The sequence below is a fragment of the Pongo abelii genome, chromosome 11 (assembly GCF_028885655.2).
Source record: "Pongo abelii isolate AG06213 chromosome 11, NHGRI_mPonAbe1-v2.0_pri, whole genome shotgun sequence".
In the NCBI taxonomy this organism is placed as follows: domain Eukaryota; kingdom Metazoa; phylum Chordata; class Mammalia; order Primates; family Hominidae; genus Pongo; species Pongo abelii.
The window spans coordinates 90725531-90738672 of record NC_071996.2 but is presented as its reverse complement, the minus strand read 5'-3'; the positions used below and the strand labels follow the sequence as shown (position 1 = coordinate 90738672).

Genomic DNA, 13142 nt, shown 5'->3' with positions numbered 1-13142 from the left:
TTATAGCTATATATGTTTATTTATAACTGTGACTTGACATTCACCAACACCTACATAAAATATATTAAAAAAGCTCCTCTTGAATAAACATGTTACTTTGTTTGCATTCTTCTTTGAAATAATATTTCCATTCTTCATGTCAGTATAGATTTATACAAATTTATTTTTAAAATTATTCCTGCAGATAATTTTTTGGAAGAAACATAGTATATAAAGCAATTGACTGTCTTCAAATTGAGTATCTTAAAATGTATTCTCTTTAATTTATTCATGTCCTTTTACCATCAGGGGTATGCTCACTAGTTTGAAGATCTAAGGTTATAATATTCTTTAAAATCTAATTCCATAATTAAATTTAAATTCATTATATAAATGTATCAGAAATATTTATAATGTATTTGCATTATAAATGTAAATTTATTACAAGGACTTAAATATGAAGCTTATATATTAAAATTCTCTTGGTTGTGTTATAATATCATGTCTACCTTGTCTCTTTAAATTCTTAGAAAACCCTATCTTCATAATTAGCTAAAATATTTTATTTGACTCTGAATCCTTTATTTAAAAATAAAATATTAAAAATATATGACAACATAAAATACAACTTACTCATAATTAATGAATTTAAACAAGAAAATAATGTGCATATCTACTACTCCTTTTTTGCAAATCAACCTTCCACCATCCCGGAGATACAGAATATTATATCATTTAAAAGAAAAAGGGGAGTAATGGGGATACCTATATACCTTACACCTATAACACAGGTGACACTAGTTTACTTTTTAAAAAATCCCCTGCTAAAATACATTGTTGTTATTTTCTCTGTAAACTAGAAGTCTTCTTAAAATGTTGTTGGCCGGGTGCGGTGGCTCATGCCTGTAATCCCAGCACTTTGGGAGGCCGAGGCGGATGGATCACGAGGTCAGGAGACCAAGACCATCCCGGCCAACGTGGTGAAACCCCATCTCTACTAAAATACAAAAATTAGCTGGGTGTGATGGCATATGCCTGTAGTCTCAGCTACTCAGGAGGCTGAGGCAGAAGAATGGCTTGAACCTGGGAGGCGGAGATTACAGTGAGCCAAGATTGTGCCACTGCATTCCAGCCTGGCAACAGAGTGAGACTCCATCTCAAAAACAGCAACAACAAAAACAAACAATCCAATAAAGTTGTCTTCATCTCTTAAGTCAGTTGAGTAATTTATAATTGTTGCACGTTCTAACAGTTTTCCCCCAAAATACAAATATTTCCAACAATAACTATAATTAAGATTTTTAGCACATAAAACATCAAATTTTTCAAATAATCATGTTGATTGTGGTCCTAAATTAAATTTATATTGAAGAATATGTGTAAGACTCAAGTCTGTTAGGAAAAATCCTAAATACTTTTCAAATGCTTAATATTGCACTTAACAAAATAGTTAGTATGCTAAGATATAGGGCTCTTTCTTTAATAGATTGGTGCTTTGTTAATTAGATGCATGAATAATTTAACAGATTTAATCTATGATACTTATTTAAAATAATTAGATGTATAGGGATTATCCCATTTAATCAAAATATAATTTATTTTAATTATTTCTAGGCAAGTAGTATAGTGTTTAGGATTCACAAAGTTTAAAAATCAAAGCACAATATGCTTATTTTATCATTTTTTTTTACCTCTAAACATTTCAGAAACAAAACAAAAAAGTTTCTCAGATCAAATGAGTCACATCAGCAAAATGTAACAAGGAGAAGAATGCAATGAAGTAAAATAACACAAACAATTAACTTTCAAGTGTTGAGGCGTTATTAGAATGCTATTAACTTTCCTGGATATAATTTAGGTGTCAAAGAAAAACATATCTTAAACTGATAGACACTAAAATAGTTTAGTTAATTTTGCCTCAAGAGAAAGCACAAATGGCTTTTCCATTGGAAAAACAAAACAAATGTCATCATATTTGTTTCTTCAAGAATGTATAAAATTATACAAAATCAATTTTTAGGATTTTATTTAGAAACAAATACCTTAGTGGTCTAAATAATGTAAAAAGAGGGATACTATTTTGGAGGTAGCAAATTTTTGTTTCATTAGAGGGTAACTTTATGAAAAAGTTACTGCCATACTTCTCTTAATGAGAAGATGTTTTTATGTAGATTATTAAATCAGACAGCCTATGAACTCTTTCATATGTGAGATGCTACAATCAATTATGAGGGGAAATAACAGATTTAGGCAGAGTGGATAGCAGAGGAAAAATTCAGAAAAAATATTAAGGGAGAAAATGCTATTGCCATAGTCATTCTGTTGGAATCAATAGAATTAAAGGGTATGTATTGCCAAAACAAGTGAATGGAATTACGGGGAGAAACAAGAATACTGAGTTGGCAATACTTGGTGAAATTCAGCATGTACCACCTCTATGGAAAACTTTTCCCAGATACATACTAGGGAGATTCACCCACAGAAACTTAAAATAGGTATATGTATAAGGATATTCATAGTAACATTATTCATGTGAATGAGAAGTTGAGTATAATTGAAGATTCATACATACAAGGAAACAAAGTAAAATATTGTACAGGTATATGTGGCATGTTATGCAGCAGCTAGAAACGATAAATTTATGTAGAAGAGAGGCAATTTAAAAATAACAATACATATGTACAACATAAGTGCTTTAGCAACATATTTATTCAAATTAAACACACATATACACCACTATTCCCACCAGCAGCAGCAACCACACTATGTGTGTTTTCACAGATTCATGGCTATTCAAAGACAAATAACAGATGCATTACAGTGGATGCACACTGGAGAAGGGGAATGGGAGTGGGTTTTATGATGGTGTAAGGAGAAAAGCTATGTATCTATAAACATACTATAAATATGGATAAGTCTGAGGTAGGAGGCAGGCAGGCCACAACTCTGGACCAGATTGAAGACTGGTCAAAGCCTAGAAGAGGCACCAAAGACACCTCTCCCTAAAACATGCCCAACAGCACCATGACAGCTTACCATTGCCTTGGCACAAGCAAGAAGTTACCAATCCTTGCCAAGGTAATACCCAGAAGTTACTGCCCATTTTCTAGCTCATTCTAAATAATCTGCCCCTTACTTAGCATACCATTAAAAGTGGGTATAAATGTGACTACAGAACTGCTCCTGAGTCACTACTCTCCACATACTGCCAATGGGATAGCCCTGCTTCAGAGAAGCAGTCACAGAGCTGCAGGACTGCTGCCACCTCAATAAGGCTGTTTTCTTCCACCATCAGCTCGCTCTTCAATTAATATCTGGGTGAAGCCAAGAACCTGCCCTGCATCAAGTTTATGTGTATATAAGTGTATATACATATATATACATATGCATATATAAGTGGCTCTTCTGCCTGAGAATCTCACAGAAGAGTGGCCTCTGTGTTGTGTATGTACGCTGATATTAAGGTGACTAAGCCACTTCTATCCCTTGTGGACTCCCATATATATTGCAGAGGATTGCAGAACCCTGACCATAACCCCTAATCAGACTCCATAAACAATATTTGGTACTTAAGCAACCAAAGTGATAACTATTCCATTCCTTCATGAAACACTCATCTTTAATTTTTCCTCACTAAATTATTCTTAGCACGCTAAATTGAGGTTAATACAATAATTTAACCCTGCTCATGGAGTGTAAATGCACAATTACTCTGTATGTAAACATCTGCAGTACTGTTTTAATGTGCTGACAGTTTCTAATGAAGGTAGCATGTATCTGTTAAAGTTTTAAAAATCACTCTAAAATGGCCAGGTGCAGTAGCTCACGCCTGTAATCCCAGCACTTTGGGAGGTGGAGGCGGGTGGATCACGAGGTCAGGAAATCGAGACTATCCTGGTTAACACGGTGAAACCCCGTCTCTACTAAAAATACAAAAAATTAGCTGGGCATGGTGGTGGGCGCCTGTAGTCCCAGCTACTCGGGAGGCTGAGGCAGGAGAATGGCGTGAACCCGGGAGATGGAGCTTGCAGTGAGCCGAGATAGCGCCACTGCACTCCAGCCTGTGTGACCGAGCGAGACTCCGTCTTAAAAAAAAAAAAAAAAAAAAAAAAAATCACTCTAAATTGAGGCTTAATTTATTAATTTTTAAAAGCATTTATTAGAGGCTTAAGGACTTCTTAAAACCAAAAAGACACAAATACTCTCATTTCACAGAAGAGGCTTCTGAGGTCAGTGAAACTGCAATGTTTTGACAATTACTAGATAGTAAATTAGGGGCAATCTGAGATTAAAGTCAAATTATTCTATTGCCTCCTTCAGGGATATTTCTACTATAGTATGGTTAATTTTCAGATGTATAGCATATATTTTGCATGTTGTTATTGTTCAAATTATCTTTATACCAGCTGTTACAATTTAGATCTGGAGGGACCTGTAAGGTCGTGTAAATGAGTGAACAGAAGCAATGAAAATGCATAGGTGTGTATTGTGTGAACAGACATGCAAATTGTAAAGCAATTTCTCTGCCTAAAGAGAAATCCTCTACTCAGCTCCAGTTGGCTTCTGCCATTAGTGAGGTATGCCCAAAGTGACCAGATGTGTTGTTGTTGCTGTTATTCGAATGTTTTTGTTTGTTTGTTTTTGTTTTTTTGAGACAGATTCTCGCTGTGTCACGGGGCTGGAGTGCAGTGGCGCCATCTTGGCTCACTGCAACCTCCGCCTCCCGGGTTCAAGCGATTCTCCTGCCTCAACCTCCCGGGTAGCTGGGACTACAGGCGAGTGCCACCACCCCTGGCTAATTTTTTATATTTTTAGTAGAGATGGTGTTTCGCTGTATTAGCCAAGATGGTCTCTATCTCCTGACCTCGTGATCCGCTCAAAGTGCTGGGATTACAGGCGTGAGCCACAGCGCCTGTCCTTGAATGTGATTTTTTAAAAGTTATCTTTGAAATAACAATTGAGCAAGATAAAGGCAGACAAAACCCATATGGGAGATGGATTTGGTCTGCAGGCTGCTGATTTTTTTTTTTTTTAATATATTTTAAGTTCTGGGATACATATGCAGAATGTGCAGGTTTGTTACATAGGTATACAAGCGCCATGGTGGTTTACTGCACCCATCAACCCGTCATCTATATTAGGTTTTTCTCCTACAGGCTGCCGATTTTTAATTACAACTTATATAATCTGTTGTGCAATCATACGGAATAATATCAACATCAATAATTGAATTTAACAACAGCAGTATACTTACCATCACAGTCTTCAGTGCAAGAATCTATTGAAAGAAAATAAAATGCACTAATAAAAGCTTCAAGATAAATGGTTGATTATAAAAATTGACATCATCATTAAAGCATATTCCTTTAAGGTCTCTAAACACTGCTGTGTATGTGAAATGTTTACTTTAATGCAAACAAAGGTAGAGATAATTAATCTCATTACAAATAATCTGAGAAAATAAACTTGAAACAGGTGATCAATGCAGCTATATTAACTTTGATAATCCATCTATTAATCATATATGTGAAATGTAGACAAATTTCCTTAGCTCTTGATACAATTAAGTACCTTGTCAATTTCTTCATTAATAATTCAGTGTTGATCGACTGGTAATTTCTTTCAGAATTAGTTATTGATTATCATGATGCAATGATGCCACTGATAAATAATTATTTTTTAGATGTGGTTGCCCTATTGTATAAAAGTTAATATTCAGTTGAAATGGCAAAATAAACATAAAGTCACTTCTTACTCCTCATCTAGTCGATTCATCTGCCAATGAAATTTGGTTTTCTTGGGCTTTTAATTATACTTAGAAAATAGTTTTAGAATTATTATATTAGCTTTATATATCAACTTAAGTTTTGTACTAAAACAATGTTTTTAAACTACTCCCCACAAAGAAAACCCTAAATGGTGATATGTATTATATAAAAATGGAATCTGTGTTTAAGTAATTTTGGGAATGTTACATTCTAGAGGTTCATTTTGCAAAACTAGCATGCCAAAGATTCTGAAGTTTTCTAGCAATGAATCTTTATCCTTATCTTATTTAACATACTATTTCTCCAGTTTATTTAAACGGATCATTTTTCCCCTTGATTTTGAGGAAAACAATTTAGAGAATGCTAACTCAGAAGGAAAAAAGTTGCCCAAAGCCATAAAACTCATTTAAATTAAGTTCAAAAATGCCTGGCAGATTTTCTGATTCCTACAATATGGCGGCAGAGACGTTAGGCTAAATTATGTCAATGTTTTTCCTCAGATGAATATTAAAATCTTTAAAAATTATTCAACTTTTATTATAGATTAAAGGGCGCATGTGCAGGTTTGTTGCATGAGTGAATTGCATGACACTGAGGCTTGGGGTCTCAATGATCCTGTCACCTAGGCTGTAAGCATAGCACCCAGCAGGTGGTTCTTCAGCGCATACCCCTCTCCCTTCCTCTTTTGTTTAGAAGTCCCCACTGTCTATTGTTCACATCTTAATGTTCATATGTATTCAATGTTTAGCTCCCATTTATAAGTGAGAACATGTGGTATTTGGTTTTCTGTTCTTGCATTAAGTTGCTTAGGGTAATTGTCTCCAGCTGCATCCATGTTGCTGTGAAGGACACAATTTCAATTATTTTATGGCTGCCAAGTATTCTAAGGTGCATATGTACCACATTTTCTTCATCCAATCCACTGTTGATGAGCACGTAGATTGATTCCATGTCTTTGCCATTGTGAATACTATGGCAATGAGCATGCGGGTGCATGTGTCCTTTTAATCAAGTGAGTTATTTTCCTTTGGGTATATTCCCAGTAGTGGGATTGCTGGGTTGAATGGTAGTTCTATTTTAGTTCTTTGAGAAATCTCCAAACTGCCTTCCACAGTGGCTGAAGTAGTTTGCATTCCCACCAACAATGTATAAGTATTCGTTTTTCTCTGCAGCCTCACCAGCATCTGTTATTTGCCTTTTTAATAATCAACATTCTGACTTTTGTGAGATGGTATCTCATTGTGGTTTTGATTTGCATTAAAAGAAAATATCTTAATCATGCTAAATTTTCTTTGTTAGAAGCGTGCAAATTTGTAATATTCACCAATTCACCAATTTTAATTCATCAAAAATTTCACAAGTGCTAAAGATGAAATTTTTATAAAATTAGCATTATCAGGGGAAATAAATTGTGAATCAGTGAAACATGAAAGTTTGCCTGTAAATTTTCAAGCATAATTAGATTGGTTTAGTAGTACAGAAAATGGTAAAATTAAAAAGTGAAAGCATCTGTTCATATCATCCTCCATCTTCTGAAGGGGATTATGCAAACTGCCCAAGAAAGCACAGATTTAAATAGACCCCAAAACTCTCTACAGATACTGCCTTGTTTGAGGTCACAACTGCCTTCCCAAATCTAGGCAGGACATGAGACTGTTGCAGGCCACCATTTTTTCCAGCTGATTATGCCTCTTACCCAGAAGTGGGGACATGAGAACTTTTCTGGCTATACTCCAGTCCATGCTGCCTTAACTTTTACCTCAATTTTGTGTGTTGTTTGATTCTACCTGTCTATGTAGCTCTCTATCTGTGGCTCAGCAAAAGTGGTTTTTGACTTGATGTTAGAAGTTACTTGAGTGCTTATGTGGCTATATATAAATAAAAATTAAAATTAAAAAATTTTAAAAAGGCAATTCAAACTGCATTTATTTTTTTTCTTAGACCTAAACGGCAGTCAGGTTTCTCATTTCTGGAAGACTGCACTGATTATTTCAAGGCTGTGAATCAAGGCTGAGTGAGGATTGTCACACACATATCTACTAATTTATATCTTTTTTCCATATTGTTTATAAAACTTTGCATAGAAGTATTTATATAGACATAGATATAAAAGTTGACAAATTTTAAGTGTGTAGGCCAATATATTTTCACAAACCAGACATCCTCGGGCAATGGGCACACAATCTGAGACTATAATCAGCTTCAGAAGGAGCTGCCTTGGTCTCCATTGGAATCACTGTCTTTGATTGCGCTGCTATAACCAAATAGCATATTTCACACCTCACCCACCTCCTACTGTCCCACCTTTTGGAGTTTCCAATGTCTATTATTCCACTCCGTAAGTATGTATGTACCCATTGTTTAGCTCCCATTTTTAAGTGAGAATATGAGATTTTTACTTTCTCTTTCTGAGTCATTTCACTAAGGATAATGGCGTTGCATTCCAACCATGGTGCTGCAAAAGACACATGATCTTTTTCTTTTTTTATGATTAGGTATACTAAAAGCCCAGTACACAATGTATCTATGCAACACAACTTCACTTGTACCCCGAAATCCATAAAAATAAAAAAGATTTAAAATTATATATTTGTTTGCATGGAAGAGCACTGAAAATTTAAGAAACATTAATACCAGATGGCTAGCGAGCCATTGAGGCAGGAAAAAATCTAATAATCAAGTCCTATTTCATATAGATTTAAAATTTTGCTTGCACTAAGATTAAAAGTATTTGCATATATAATCAAAATTATTCATGAGGTAATCATGTATGTATATGTGCATGTGTAATAGGAATACTTTTGGTTTTGTTTTTAACAAATTTATTGAGCTATTTTTAAAATATCGAATTCTTTTGAAAAGTGTCTGTTCATGTCCTTTGCCCAATTTTTATGGGGCTGTTAGTTTTTTTCTTATAAATTTAAGTTCCTTATAGATGCTGAATATTAGACCTCTGTCAGATGCAGAGTTTGTAAAAATTTTCTCCCATTTTGTAGGTTGTCTGTTTACTCTGCTGACAGTTTCTTTTGCTGTGCAGAAGCATTTTAATTAAATTCCACTTGTCCATTTTTGTTTTTATTGAAAATGCTTTTGGTGTCTTTGTCATGAAATTTTTGCCCATGCCTATGTCCTGAATGGTATTGCCTTGGTTGTCTTCCAGAATTTTTATAATTTTGGGTTTTATGTTTAAGTCTTTGATCCATATTGAGTTAATTTTTGTATATGTTGTAAGGAAGGGGTCCATTTTCAATCTTCTGCATATGGCTAGCCAGTTCTCCCAATGCCATTTACTGAATAGAGAATCCTTTCCCCATTGCTTGTTTTTGTCAGGTTTGGTGAAGATCAGATAGTTGAAGGTGTGAAGTCTTATTTCTGGGTGCTCTATTCTGTTCCATTGGTCTGTTATGTACCAGTACTATCATGTGTCTGTTATTATACCAGTACCATGCTGTTTTGATTACTGTAGCCCTGTAGTATATTTTGAAGTCAGATAGAGCAATGCCTCCAGCTTTGTCCTTTTTGTAATTGCCTTGGCTATTCAGGCTCTTTTTGCTTCTGTATGAATTTTAAAATAGTTTTTTTCTAGTTCTGTGAAAAATGTCAATGGTAGTTCAATGGGAATAGCATTGAATCTATAAATTGCTTCGGTCAGTATGCCTATTTTAACTATGTTGATTCTTCTTGTCTATGAGCATGGAATGTTTTTCCATTTGTGTCATCTCTGATTTCTTTGAGCAATGTTTTTCATTGTAGTTCATGAAAGAGATCTTTCACCAGCCTGGTTAACTATATTCCTAGGTATTTTATTCTTTTTGTGGCAATTGTAAATGGGAGTTCGTTCACAATTTGGCACTCAGCTTGACTATTGTTGGTATATAGGAATGCTAGTGATTTTTGCAAATTAATTTTATAACTTGAGACTTTGCTGAAGTTGTTTATAAGCTTAAGAAGCTTTTGGGCTGGCCAGGCACAGTGGCTCACACTTGTTATCCCAGCACTTTGGGAGGCTGAGGGGGGCAGATCATTTGAGGTCAGGAGTTTGAAACCACCCTGACCAACATGATGAAACCCCATCTCTACTAAAAATACAAAAATTAGCCAGGCGTGGTGGTGGGCGCCTGTAATGCCACCTACTCAGGAGGCTGAGGCAGGAGAATTGCTTGAGCCCGGGAGGTGGAGGTTGCAGTGAGCACAGATTGCGCCATTGCGCTCCAGCCTGGGTGACAGAGTGAGACTCCATCCCACAAAACAAAAAAACCAAACCAAAACAATAATAAAACAAACAAACAAAAAGTTTTTGGGCTGAGTTAATGGGGTTTTCTAGGTATAGAATCATGTCATCTGCAAACAGGGATAGTTTGACTTCCTCTCTTCCTATTTGAATGTCCTTTATTTCTTTCACTTGCCTGATTGCTCTGCCCAGAACTCCAATACTATGTTGAATAGGAGTGGCGAGAGAGGGCATCCTTGTCTTGTGCAAGTATTCAAGGGGAATGCTTCCAGCTTTTGCCCGTTCAGTATGATGTTCGCCGAGGGTTTGTCATAGATGGCTCTTTTTTTTTTTTAATTTATCATTTTCTTTATCATTGGAGGGAAAGAAAGCAAGCAGAGGTGGGGGTATGGTTACACTATTTAAGGAAGATCTGAATACAAAGACAATGAGCCTTTTATAGTCTCAAGAATTCCACAATGAATAACTGAATTATCTCATTTATAATTCACACTGGATCAAAAAAATTGGTTACCCTCTGTGTAGATCAATTTAATTCAAACCTTATTATCTTCAAAATACAAAGATGAATACTACAAGATAAACTCTAACTGCACTAGGTGTTTTCTAAGTAGAAGACCAAACACCGAAAGGAATCCCTCTTTCCAATGTCTTTTGATATGACAAGATTTTGCCAGAGTGGAAGTCTAACACTTAAAAAAGCATTCTCATGGCCAAGTAAGAAACTACAGTTGTTGTGGGTATTACAATACAATTACCATATGTATTACATATGAAATTAAACTCAGCATTAAATATGCTTCTAAAATTGTACTGTTAATGATGATAACAGTGATGATGCTGGTGGAAAAACCCTGTCTTTAGCCCAAGAAATGTAAGGGAGAAAAATTTAACAAGCAGAAAGCAGACACAGAGTTGGGCATTTTTTTGACTAGGAAAGATAATTTTAAGCAAAGACATATAAAAAGAAAAGTAATCCCTTATTTCCCCTATGTGGAAATAATATGAAACATTTATTAGATATATTGGACAAGAACAGAACTAAGTACTCCAACTCTACTGCAGGATTACAAAAAAAAATCATCCCTTCACCACAGTGTAAGATGTAAGGGCAACCTGCACAAGTATGCATGTTATATAAAACACAGCAAGATTGCTGCCCTGCCAAGTACTTCCAGTCCCTACCCAGGTCCTACTGAAATAGTGGTGGTCCCAATTAGTTTTATTGATATAAATCTTTAAAGAAAAAGGTAAAGCGTTTAAAAAGACAAGTCAAAATGCTTCAGGAACCACATATCCAACACAAACTTTATCCTCAAATGAGTTATGTTTGCCTCGCACTAATACACTTCTATTTCACTCAAATTAGAGCAATAATCTTCCATACATACGTATCTTCCCTGCCCAATAATTCAAAGAAAAAAATCCAAAATGGCTAGTAAATAAAAATATAAGAATTAACAGACACTTTAAATTTGTTTTAAATATTTTTAAGGTTTAAAAGATGTTTGAAGTTTGTAATTCCTAGTAGGAAAACATTATCTGAATGAATACCCTAATGGCAAACCACTGTAAAATGTTTCAGCTGCATTTGGGGGAGAGGGGTAGGAATTATCTTCAAAGCACCCCAGCTCTCTTGATGAGAAGGTCAGAGGTATACTGGTTTGTGTTATTGCGACATCCATAAGGTGATCTAGGTTGCTTTTCCTTCAGCAAGGGCTTTATTCATCAGAAGGGCATTATGCTTGACCTCCAAATTTGGCTGACTAGTTACTGATAAGATTCATAACCTTTGGGTTGCTCTGGGATTTTGACATATTTGCTGAGTTCTGAGCCACATCCTGGGAGGCCACCGTAACTTCTGGATCCTGCATGGCTGCAAGAACCTCTGGATCACTAAGAATTTCATTGAGTCCAGGCATTCCGGCCATTCCAGACATACCCCCTCCCATTACAGGCATTCTTCCAGGAAAATTACAAGGCATTCCCCCAGGAAAGCCACCTGGAAAAGAGCCATACTGAGCTCCTGACTGTTGTCTGGCTTCTTCCTCCCTCTGGGCTCTCTCATGCTCTTCTTGTGCCTTCTTAACTCTTTCTATTCTTTCTTTGATCTCTTGCTCTTCACATTTTTGCTCATACTTTCTCTGATGTTCTGCAATTTTCTGTGCCCTAGGTTGAACTTCTTTCAGTGTTGCACTAGCATCTTCATCATAATCCAATTTACAGACAAGGGCAAGATCATGGGCTGCTTCTTCCCAGTGGCCTAGAAGCCTGTGTGCTTTCCCTCACCACTTGTAAGGCTGAGCCGAATCAGGATTTATTTCAATGGCTCTGTCACAGTCTCGGATGGCAGCATTTGGCTTCTGTAATTTGACAAAGACACTGGCCCTCTTCGCATACAAAATGGCCAAGTGAGGATTCAGTTTGATCGCATCTGTGAATAAGTCAATGGCTTTCTGCAGTTCACCATCATTTAGGGCTTCAATAGCAGCCAGTTTCTTATCATTTGCCTGATCCATCATCTCCTCTGTTATCTCTGCATTTTCATCTCCCATTTCTTGAGGGGCATCAGTGTCTTGTTCAATCACACCTTCATTATCAATTTCTAGATCACTTTCCTCACTTGATGGTTTGTCTGCCTTTAAGTCTTCCTCCACTTTCTTGCTATCAGGTTTTTCTTCCTTGGTATTTTCTTCTGATTTAGCTTTCTGAGTAGTAGGTGGTATTTTACCCCCCATACTCTCCACCCACACCCTCAGGAAGCACATTTCCTCGGTGTACAGAATGCTCGGATCCTGCTTACACATTTTCACAAAGGCCCAAAGCTCGTTCGCTTTGCAGGGTTCCATGGTCAGGAGGCGGTGGGTGAAGCTGAGGGGCTGTGGCTGGGTTCCAGGCCCAGGCGCTGACTTGGCATGACTGTGCAGAGGAGGGCGGCTGCTGCAAGTCAGAACAGACTCAGATGGCTCTTATTATTTTGAGGTATGTTCTTTCAATATCCAGTTTATTAAGGGATTTTAGCATGGATTTTGAATTTTATCAAAAGCCTTCTCTGCATCTATTGAGATAATCATGTTTTTTGTCTTTACTTCTGTTTATGTGATGAATCACATTTATTGATTGTGATACCAACCTTGTTGAACTAACCTTGCATCCCGGGGATG

The 13142-nt window shown here is 36.2% G+C and overlaps 1 pseudogene; it reads right to left on the bottom strand.

Moving 5' to 3' along the window:
• Positions 1–11697: 11697 nt before the first annotated feature.
• Positions 11698–12827, bottom strand: LOC100452582 (hsc70-interacting protein-like; annotated as a pseudogene).
• Positions 12828–13142: the final 315 nt, after the last annotated feature.